Source organism: Canis lupus, chromosome 2, assembly GCF_048164855.1.
Source record: "Canis lupus baileyi chromosome 2, mCanLup2.hap1, whole genome shotgun sequence".
Classification (NCBI taxonomy): domain Eukaryota; kingdom Metazoa; phylum Chordata; class Mammalia; order Carnivora; family Canidae; genus Canis; species Canis lupus.
In genome coordinates, this window is record NC_132839.1 from 13,493,621 (window position 1) to 13,506,172 (window position 12,552).

Sequence of the window (12,552 nt, forward strand, 5' to 3'; positions counted from 1 at the left end):
TCAGGTGTACAACATAATGACTTGAATCTCGTACATATTATAAAATGATCACCACAATAAGTCCATTTAATGTTCCTCACCACACAGTTAAAAATACCTTGTATTGTAATAAGAACTTTTAAGCTCAACTGTTCTTAGAAATTTTCAAATATGCAATATAGTATTATTTAACTATAGTCACCATGCTGTACATTACATCTCCATGATTTATTTATTTTAAACCGGGTAGTTTGTATCTTTCAGACACCTTCCTCCATTTTGTGTGATTTCATGTACAGTTAATCCTTGAACAATGAGGGGGTTAGGGGTATCAACCCCTGCACAAAAATCCACATATAGCTTTTGACTCCCTTAAAACTTAACTACTGCCATTTACCAGACTTACCAATAATTTACATAGTCAATTAACACATATTTTCTAAGTTCTATTTACTACATACTACATTCTTGGAATAAAGTGAGATAGAGAAAAGAAAATCTTAAGGAAAATACACTTACAATATTATATACAGTACAGTATGGGTATTGAAAGAAGTCCACCAACACGTGGATCTGCTCATTTCAAATCTGTGTTGTTCAAGGGACAAGTGCATATGTTTGCAATTTATATTTTGTCACTTGGTATTAAATGATAACTTCTCATGCCTTTAGTGATCCTTTCTCAACATTGTTTGGCAAGGCTGCATACTACTACATGCAATGACTAAGAAGGTCATTTATTTTACTGTAATACAACTTGAGTATGTGTAATGTAATTTTTCCCACTTTTTCACCACCATGAATATCATTGTAGTAAATATTCTGATACCTATTTGGACACATCTCTGGTTATTTTATGTGACCAAATAATTTTCACTACTTTGATTTTATCTAAAAGGTGTGGGGGGGGAAGCTTTCATGTATATTATGGCAAATTATGTTCAAGGGTTACATACTCACAAATACCAGGAATTATCAGTTTTTTAAAAATATGTATCTTGGGCAACTCATAATTCCATCAAATTATTCTCATAAGTAAAAATACTTTTATTAATAAGTACATGGGTAGGGCACCTGGGTGGCTCAGTCAAGTAACTAACTCCTGGTGTCTGCTCAGGTCATGATCTCATGGTCATGAGATGGAGCCCCATGTGGGGCTCCACACTCAGTGCAGAGTGGGCTTGAGATTCCACTTGAGATTCACTTTACCCCCTCTCCCTGATCTCACTCTCTTTCTCTTTCAAATAAATTTATAAATAAAATATTTTTTTTAAAGTAATATGTGTGATGTAATACAGAAGATCACCCTTAGTTATCTTTTCAGTATTTGTATAGGAAAGTATTTGAAAACGTGTTTATCACATTTTGGTGATAATTATTTCTGGATAGACATTCAAGTGATGTTTTTACCTTCCTATTTATCCTTTTCTTATTGACCTCCTAAATTATTTATTAAGAACATGTAGCAGATTCTTTTGACAATGACCATTAGTATTTCATGCACTTTTGCATATTACCAGTTTTTGAAATAGTTCATTGAAAATATCCCCACCATATGAAACCAGAAACTAAAGTATATTGACAATAATTATAGTAATCATAGTAGTAATAGGAGTAAGTACCCTGAGATAGCATTTACCTAAAAGCATCCACTCATTTTATTGTGAATTACAAGCAAATTGTCAGTTTCTAAGTACAGATTTTTCTTAAGTACAAAATTTATTCTCATATTAAAAACCTCATCCAGGGCAGCCCAGGTGGCTCAGCCTGTGTCTCTGCCTCTCTCTCTCTCTCTCTCTCTCTGTCTCTCACGAATAAATAAATAAAATCTTAAAAAAAAAAAAAAAAACCTAGTCCAACAGCACTCAACAAGACAAAATAAAAATAATTGAATTAATTGAAACAACCATTTAATGAGGAAAAGAATGTTTATACAAGTGAAACAAATCTCTCTTGGCCCTTTATCCTTTGAATAACCTAGCCAATTTCAACTCCCTTCCTTGCCATTTGGCATTTATATTTAGATTACTGTCAAAACGTGGCACATTCTGAAATGTGCTGTATATTGGTGCCATCTGTCAAGTAGTAGTCATATCAACTGCATGGTTTCTAACTTCACCTTGACTCCCCCTTCTTTCTCCATAACATATATATCAAAAAGATAACCTGTGGTAGGATGATACCAACCTAATCAACAGCTCTTCTTTTTAACTAATGAGTCAACTAAAGTTCCCGTTTGCCAGCAACAGAACTTAATTCTAGTTAAATTAAGCAATGTTATTACACTAAAACAAAAACTATATTATTACAAGCATTTGGTGGATAGGGCCACTTCAATGATCAATAAGATACTCACTGGGGCCCAAGTCTGGAAGATCATATATGATTGGCCAGAATCCAGGGAGCCACAAGAAGCAGGCAAACAGAGGACATTGGAACAGCCTAGTCCAGGATGATGTGGACATTGTCATTGAGATCAGTCATTTCTGACCATTTTCTCAGTCATTCTCGCAACACTTAACATCCCTAGAGAGACAGAGTCCTATGGGCCAAGTTTAGTTCATCTGACTGTCCCTTGGCGATTAGGATGAGAGTCTTGGCACCTAGAAATCACTGCCCACCACAAAGAGCCATAGTGAAAGAGGGGAATCTCCAAAAGAAAATGAGGGCACAATTAAAAATAGGAATATGTGTTTGGCAACCAACAACAGCAAATGTTCACTGCACCTGACTGAATTTAGTGCTTATCATGCCTTCTTTCCTTGCCTCATACCATAACTCTGAGACCAGCTTTTTTCAAACTGAAGATTGCAACATATTCGTGAGTCACGAAATCAGTTTAGTGGATCATATCCATATATTTAAAATTGAATGGAGCAGGAAATATCAGAACACACTGCATTTAGGAAGTTTGTGAAACTTCTCTCTCTTCTATGTCTATGAAGTATATGTTTTTGTGCATGTATGTAAAGGTAAACCATGGTCAAAAACATTTGAAAAAACTTTGTCCCAGTCCTTACCAGCATTTTGCAGAGCCAGCAATTATATGCACTCCCTATCCTGGACTATTAGAGTCCAAGAAGGGCAAATCCAATCACATGTAACTGGTACTGTGAGGCCTCCATGATGAACCACTGCACAATAAACAGCCTAGTGTTCTAAAGTGAAATCATTTACATCATCATGTGTGGCTATTAAATTTTATTTAATTAGGACAATCTGTGCAACCATTTATTTGATCACAAGTATACCACCTAGTCTGAAATTTTACTAGGGCCACAAAGAAAAAAATTCCCACTGTGGTAGTTTTTCATCATGAAAATTTTTATATCATTGTAATTTTATTAGCTCATGTTAAGTCAATCAACTCTTGCTTCTTCCATGAGATTTTCTCCAGTAATATAATCCACCCTAATTGCTCCCCTTTTACTGAACTTCTTTGTCACTTAACTTCTGATGGTTCATCACATAACTTAAGACCTCACCCAAATGAAACACACCCCAAAACTAGGTAGGGATAAAAGACATCTGAGTAGACCAAAGAGAAATCACAAGTCCCATACACTAAGGTCAGCGCATTGTATTCATAAGAAAATTCTCAAGGATCTTGTCTGAAGCTCATTTTTTCTGCTTTCTACATAATCCTAATAAGTACACTTCCTAGCAATAGGAGACAATCAATAAATAATTGTCAAATAAGTAAATGGATGAAAGAAAGAAAGAGAGCGAGAGGGAAAGAGGAAGAAAGAAAAGAAAGAAGGAAAGAGAGGGAAGAAAGAAAAATTTACAAGTCCAAAGCAAATTAGAAGGAGCAAAATGTAAGACTGGGAAATAGGAGTGAGGCGAGTACGGAAATATGACACCATAGCAAAGTGGGTATCAATAACAAGTTCACACATACACATACACACACACACACACACACACACACACACACATACACCAATTTAAGAACACAAAATTCACAATAGTTTGGGGTTATTTAGGTATAATCAAACAGAAAAAAAAAATACAGTTCAGTAGAACTGTATCATCCAAAGAGCAAATTCTTATAATGAAGACCTTGAATCTTCCAAAAGATTAAAATGTGTTTAGTATATTCTATTAATAGCATGAAATGGTGAGATTTTAGAATATTTAGTATCCAAGAGGTTAAAAGTGAAATACTTTGTTAGATTTGTCTAACTGAAAAACACTCTTTCCCCAAACATTCTTTGCAGCTGAATTTTCTACTAACATTTCATCAAATATGATTTCATCTCTGAGGCTTGACTGTAAACAGTTTAAGGGCAATAAACACCTTATACTTGTTACCTGAGATGCTTCAGAAATTATTAGGTTAAAACAATGTCGAAAGAGAGTGAGCTTCATGCACCAGAAATGAAGAGATGAAAAAAAAAAAAAAAAAGAAATGAAGAGATGCATGAGTGGATAAATGTTTCTAACAAAGATTGGATACATTTTAAATATTATCCTTCATTTGATAAACTTATTTAAATTAAAATAATCAGGGATCCCTGGGTGGCGCAGCGGTTTGGCGCCTGCCTTTGGCCCAGGGCGCGGTCCTGGATATCCGGGATCGAATCCCACGTCAGGCTCCCGGTACATGGAGCCTGCTTCTCCCTCTGCCTGCTGTCTCTGCCTCTCTCTCTCTTACTGTGTGCCTATCATAAATAAATAAAAGTTAAAAAAAAAATTTAAAAAATAAAAATTAAAAAAAATAAAAAAATAAAATAATCAAGGGCCGCATGGGTGGCTCAGAAGTTGAGCATCTGCCTTTAGCTCATGGCATGATCCCATGGTCCCAGAATCGAGTCCTGCATCGGGCTCCCTACATGGAACCTGCTTCTCCCTCTGCCTCTGTCTCTGCCTTTCTCTCTGTGCTTCTCATGAATAAATAAATAAAATCTTTTTAAAAAATTAATTAATTACTTAATTAAAATATCAAAAGACAATTTCAGTGAATGACAAATAGAGAATTTATAGCATTTTACAAGAAAGAAGTCATTTTATTGAACCAAGGTCTCTGCTATGAATATGTTAACCATGTTAAGTGTGGACTCAGAATTAAAACCTGGGTATGTGTTAACTAACAAATTTTAAATTAAAAAAATAGAAAAAAAAACTAACCTTGGAACCTTGAGAGATTCAGATGCAAATGTTCATCCTGCCCATCAAGGACCCGTCTCACTTATTAACCATATTTTAACAAAGAACAAAATTCTATTCGACAAATGGTTTACATGACACCAACAGCTTATTTTCATGAAAAATGAATCAAAAATGTTTGATTCCTATGACTAATATGCATCCACTTATGGTCCTTACAAAGACCAGTACTGTAAGTTTCAAACTGCCAAAGAATAAGGAGTATATATATGAACCTAAGAGAAGAAAAAAACTTTTCCTTTGGGTTTCTGTGTACATATAGCTCTCACACAACTTTGTTCTTTAAAAAATACGGTATTATCAAAGTCTGTTTCATCTTAAAATGACTATTTGGTCTTATACTAAGATTTGTCTTTTTAAATTTTATTTATTTATCCATGAGAGACACAGAGAGAGGCAGAGACACAGGCAGAGGGAGAAGCAGACCCCATCCAGGGAGCCTGATGCGGTACTCGATCCTGGGACCTCGTGGAGATTACAGCACACTGGGAAAAAGTGGCATAAACAAAATCACATGCTAATAAATATATAATTGCTAGCTGGGAATAACTACTATAAATTCAAATTTAAGTGTTATGAGATATTATTGTCAAGTAAGTCATAAACCTACCCTGTACTAAATTCATGTTCTTAAAATATTCATGGAGCTATATTACATATTTAATATTCAGTGTTGACCTTAATAAAAGAGTTAATTTACATTCAAAATTTTAATTGCACAACTATTTAATCATACTAAGAAATTTACAGTTCACATGAACAGATAACCAAGACTGGATTCAGTCAGTGTCCCTTTCTAGAGTTCCATTAACTAACTTACCTCCCATTCTTAAAGTCTGTTTGTTCCATCATATACCCCAGAATCCTCCCAAAACATTCCTTTAAAAAATAAAAAACAACTCTATGTGTACTATATATAGATCCTCACAAATACATAATATTCTCATATTTCATCTTTATCAAGATGAGGCAGGAATGAGTTATCTTCCTTTCAAAATTTATGTTATTTACTGATTAGGGAACAGAGGGGGGAAAAAAGACCTCTCTAACCTTACAGAATTGACGTAATTCATTCAGAAACAAATAATAGATTAGATACAGTGGATAAGATCTTGGAGTTTAATAAAACCAAATCTCTAAATTCATTAAAATTTTAATATATCAGCTAGGAAATCATATACCTAAAATAATATTTTTAATAAGTAGGGCATCCCTCATCAATATTACCCTCAATTAAAAATGGGTACATGACACAATTGTGCCATGTTTGACTTTTATATTAGGTTACAATTTCCATAACATGCTAATTAAATAGTGACATAAAGCAGCCATTATTGCTGAACTCAGTTCATTCTGAAGCCTTAAATGTACCACTTTTGACAGAAGTTACATGTGTTAAAGTCGTAAGGGAAGGTGACACAGAGATGGAAACTTATTGAAGGAAAGACAAGTCTATTAAAAATCATTCATTTTTTACCATTCTATTTAAGATAGCCATATGTTTTATTTAATTCAATGGCCAGTCAAGTTTCTATTTCAGGGTGAAAATAAATGTTATTCTATTTATTGAGTAATACAGAGACCTCTGCATTATTCAGTAGCTTATTTTCCTCATTGATTTTAAGTATTATGTTTTGTTTCAATTTTTTTTATTTTTAGATTTTATTTTATTTATTATGAGAGACACAGAGACAAAGGCAGAGACATAGGCAGAGGGAGGAGTAGGCTCCTCTCAGGGATCCTGATGCGGAACTCGATCCCAAGACTCCAGGATCCCTGAGCCGAAGGCAGACTCTCAACCACTGAGCCCCCCAGACATCCCTGTTTTAAAATTTTTAAATGCAAGTTTTCAGTCTGTAAAAGCTTTCAGGGTTCAGTGTTTGAGTGATGAAATTCTTTATTCCCCTACAGATTTTTTTTTCTTTTTTTTCTTTTTTTTTTTTTTTTTTTGGCTTAGCTAACATCATCAGTGATAGCTTTAAACACGTGTTCCAATGAAGTTTTCTAAAAGCACAGTGACACCACCATAAGCCTGGTTAGTTCTGATGGTAGACTTACAATTGGTAACATCTCTTTCTGAAAATAACCCACTAGAGACATAAAGCCAAAAAGTTATAATATTTGGGCAATTTCCTTAACTTAAAAGATTAAAAAAAAATTCAGTTAATAATACACTCACATACTGGATAACAGAGATAATTAGGTTTGCAGTAGTGGAAATTCTAAATCTCTTCATGTGTCGCTTTTCTGCAAAATTTAATGCTAACCATATAAAGAATTTAGTGCAACATATTTGAATTTACTTTATCTTAAGATAAAAAGGGAATGGGAAAGTTTCATTTGTTGAAGAAAATAGATAATAGATAAAATTGTTTCCATATCTTCACTTCTCATAAAAGAAGCATCCAAATAAATGAAAAAGTTTTCTCCAGCAACATATCTTCCTTAAAATTGAATTATATTCAAATCACCCTCTTGTTATCCCATAGCTAACTGGTTTGCATGAAAATGGTTCACAAATAAAAGATCTATAATTACTATGATAATTTATAGTCTGGAGTGTTAAGCTCACTATGAAAATTAAAACTATCTTAAAATCATTCTATATCTCATCTTTTTAATAATCAAAGGAACAGTCTTATAAATCAGAACAGCATAAACATCCCAATTCATCATCTTACTCCAAACACAAAGTGTTTTTCTTTATGTCTGAAAATAATTTCAATTTTCATTCACATCTCATAAATCATTTTCACACAATACACACTGTCATGTATTCAACTTTAGCACAAATAATGGTTAAAATACTAGCTGGACAACGTAACCACTTTTCTGGGGAAAAAAAGTCCAAATTCAATCTATGGTTGAATTTATATTAATCTTTAATCATAACTTAGCCTTTCTGGCCCCTTGCAATTCGAATTTAAGAAGACAAAAAATATCCATCACTGACTTCAATATAAACCATTCCAATCACTCATTTTTATCCTCTTGAGTAAATGCACCATCTCAGATCTAATTTTCTGCAAATCTGTGAGAAGGAACTAAGTATGGTATTATCTATCCTAGGACTATCTATCCATCTATCAGGCTTTTTTCGTTAGACGTAAGGCTGAGGAAGCATTTTGCCAATGCAATGGTAATTCTATTTATGAGGAATGCCCAGTCTGATCTGTCAGGGAAAAAATATTATGGGAGACTTAAAAATTTAAACAAATAACTCCTTATTTTCTTTTTCCAGTTCATCTTTGAAGGTGGCAGTATCTACAGGAAAACGAAGTGAAGATCATGAAGTGTTCTCTTTGTTCTTCTTTACCCTCAAATTCCTTGAAGTGGCTCTGGTTTTTCTGAATATACCTGTACCCTTGAACAGCAGCCAGAATCTTCTCAGAAGGTTAAAAGGAAGCTTTATTTGAGACAAAGTAAAAAGTACCTATGGATTCCCCTTCCCTCTGTCCCTAGCTGTACTCTGAAGACACACACAGGGGCCAGAGTGCTCAAACATAAAGGATTCAAAGTTACTATGAACAGGAAAGGAGAAAAAAATCTAATCTGTCCAGCCCACACCCTTCTCAGAAATCCTAAGGTTACTCCATCTCCCAGAACGAAGAGGAATCAGATATCAAAAAGACCTTAATGTTAGACATGAAGACCAACCGCTTCGTATTACTGAAGGATGTGTAAGCTTCTAAGTGTAAAGTGATGTGTCTGAGGTCGCCGAAGTTCCTGTCCAGTGTTATCTGTACTCATTGACACGACACTGGGATCCTTACCCAAGTAAATTCTTTCTGGAACAGTATGCTGCCCACGCCAAGCTAACAACCTGCCCTGTTCTTCTGCACTTTGGGCCTTAGCACCTGCCATTCCTTTTCCCACCCACTGTGGGTTCTTCCCAAGGCTCCAAACCACTCTAAGTAAAACTGCCCATCTCTCCTTCCTGGCATCCGTTTATCACAATAGAAAATTATCTTAGTTACTTATTTGATCAGTCAGTCTCCCTTCCACTAGAGCATAAGTTCTTTGAGGCAGAGACTGTAATTATTTTCTTTACCACACCATGTGGTAAAGAGTCTGCCATGGCAAAAACAAAGGCAAATGAGCCAAATCTCTACCCACCACCCACCATGAACTCATGATCTAACAGGAGAAACAATAACTGGAGTAAATAAGTCTCTAAAAAGGCAGAATTGAATAAAAATAAGTAAAAAAAAGTACACATTATCGTGTGAAGGAACAGATAAAATAAGCGAAAAAGGTACACATATCATGTGAAGGAACAGATAAAATAAATAACTATAAAGCCAAAGGTTTCTTTGAAGAGGTGGATTTTTTTTTAAGCTGGGGTAGGGCTTGGCTTTAACAAAGTTCCCAAAACAGAAAAGTTTCCAGAAAAGGGAACATCTTGACCAAAACTGTGGAAAGGTCAGGTGTTATATTTGGGAAGTATATGGCTGGAGTATGGGAAATTGAGAGAATCGAGGGTAAGCACAGAATAAGATAAGGACATTTCAAAACTCGTGACCATGTTCTTTTTTCCAGTTCATTGTACCATTCCCTTCAGTTTCAATTCCTCACGAGCACAGATTTCAAGATACCACTTTAAGTCCTCTCTCTAAAGAATCTCACATTCAGTTTTCTATTTTGCCTGCCCTTCGAAACCAAAATTTTAGTCCAACTATATGTCTACTCTTTTTATACCTAGGCTGGCAAAAAATCAGTCCCCAAGCACATCTGTGCCCTTGCCTAAGTATTCCATCCTTCTTGGGATGCCTTTTCTTGTTGTTTAAGATATTTACCTAGAACATTTCTTTTCTTTCCTTTAAAAAAAATCTTATTTATTTATTCATGAGAGACACAGAGGGAGAGGCAGAGACATAGGCAGGAGAGAGAAGCAGACTCCCCATGAGGAGCCTGAAGCAGGACTCGATCCCAGAACCACAGGAGCATGACCTGAGCCAACCACTAAGCCACCCAGCTGCCCCTTACCTAGAACATTTCTATATCCAAGCTAGCCACTGCTTGTGAAATCCAGACATCCTTCAGCTAATCTCTGGTTCTTTGTGTTCCTCCAGATGCCTCTGCTACACTATTAGCTCATTCCTGCACAGCCCTTCTCTTGGTATTGCATTCAGATTACTAGGGTGCTTCATTGGACCATGTGCTTTTTAAGGACCAGACCGTGGCTCCCATTCACTTATTTTTTATCCCTAGCACCATTTATGATATATTCTAAATGCTTAATATGCATTTTCTGACTTAATGAATATAGTATAATATATAAAGACAAAATAGAATTGAAAGTTTATATTTTTCAGAGGTGTCTGGGTGGCTTAATTGGTTAAGCATCTGCCTTCAGCTCAGGTCATGACCCCACTGGGGTCATGTGTCAGGTAAATCAGTTATGAGGCCATTACAAGTATCCAGATGAGGATGATAATTGGCTGAATTAAGACAGTAGTAGAAGGACACATCAAAGAAGTTCATATGAGTGATGAAATGATAGATTCAATTTAAATATGGGGTATAAAAGCCTCAATAACTGTTGGGAACCTGGGTCTGGATATCAGAAGATTTAAAAATTCACAGATTTTTACAATTAGAAATTGGCTAATTTTTACAATTAGAATTTTTACAATTAGAAATTATCCCTCCTCACCTCTATTTTAGCTTTTTGAAACTGATATGAAGGCAAATATTTCAATCCAACACAATTAGTTCCAACTTCAGTATCATCTGCTTCTGTTAATGTCATGGGAATGATATCGTTTCTAGGGAAGGGGTTATACAGTGAAATTTTGTGAGGTACCAGGGTCTGATCTTTGAAAAGTGGCTCTCTGCAAGTCAAAAGTAAGACAGAGGAGTCAGGAATGGAAACAAATTAAACAAAATGCTCTCACTTTTGGAGTCTTTTTAGTGGTACAATTCTTGCTTCTCACACAGGGGATCTGGGTTCAATTCCTCCATTTATTTCAATAATGTTTTTATAGCACCTACTCAATGTTAGCGACCATGCTGGACTCTGAGGTGACAAAGACAAATAGTATTGTAAATACTCACAAATTTACTATTAGCCAGGGACCCATATAAGCATCCTATACATATTAATCCATATAGTTTTCACAGCCACACTTTGAGGTCAAAAGACAGTGATTAAGTAATTTGTCTAAGATCACCAAGCGAGGTAGCAATAGATGAGGATTCAAACCCAAGCAATCTGTCTCTGGAAAGGTTCTTGACTACTATGCTATCTTGCCTATTCAGACATGGTTCCTGTTCTAAGTTTAGAGTCCAGAATATGGAAGTACATGCTTTAATTTAAATAAAATTAAGTCAATGGGTAATAAAGGCTTGGAGTACAAATGAGGGATTAGAGGGAGTGGGGAGAGGTCAAATCCTTTGAAATTCTCGAGTTTTTGAATTAGGTTATTATGATTTTCCTTACAACACTGCCTCTGGTTCTGTGTAGGTAGTCAAGGAATTCACTGAGTTTTCTGAATCCGCACCTCTGGCATGGCAAAAACAAAGACAAATGAGCCAAATCTCTACCCACCATGAACTCATCATCTAACAGGAGAAACCTCCCAATGCCTGTCTACAGTAGTCAATCAAGATTCATCTCATAGTCAGTGAGTGGTTAATGCAGAGCCTACCTCCAGAAACCAAAATGTTTACATATAAAAGCAAAGAGAAAAATCTCCAAGAGTAAGACAAAATGGATCTGAGATAAAGAAAGGGATGATGAAGAGAATGCCAAAGACAAAAGTTAAATTTCTCTGGCTTTTTATTAGGTGACTTTCAGCACAACATCCAGTTATTCACTTTGCAGGTGTTATCTGGTATTGAGCACTTTATTATATATTGTATTACATACATTATATATTACATGTACATGTAATACATTAAAATCTATTATATATTATATACATATTGGCTGAACTTTGCTATCACGTTACTAAATATAGTTATTTTGTCTTTATTCTAAGAACTAAGAGGTAAGAGATGAGGTGGGAGTTTTCTATAAAAGAAGATATGACCAAACAATAGGCTATTCAATGGAATTTTCTCCTTTGAGTATGCAAGTAAGGAACAGCAAGGTCTTCACATTGCTCTGTCATCTCTCTCCACTCACCCTATTTAAAGGAAATGTCCTTGCATTATATTCTGAGAGAGAGAAACCAAGCATGATTTAATGCTTTGTGTTTGACAACAATATTCAACGAAGCAATTTGTATGATTTAGAGAGATAGGATTTCCTCTCACAGAAATTGCATATGCTTTAAAATAATTTTATGATATAGTGTAGTTGTTTAAAAACTGGCATAGATATCATGCTTAAACAAATCATCATTGCTTCCAGAAAGGAAAGGAGTTGTTTAAGCATCATAAATATTAAAAGAACAAAAT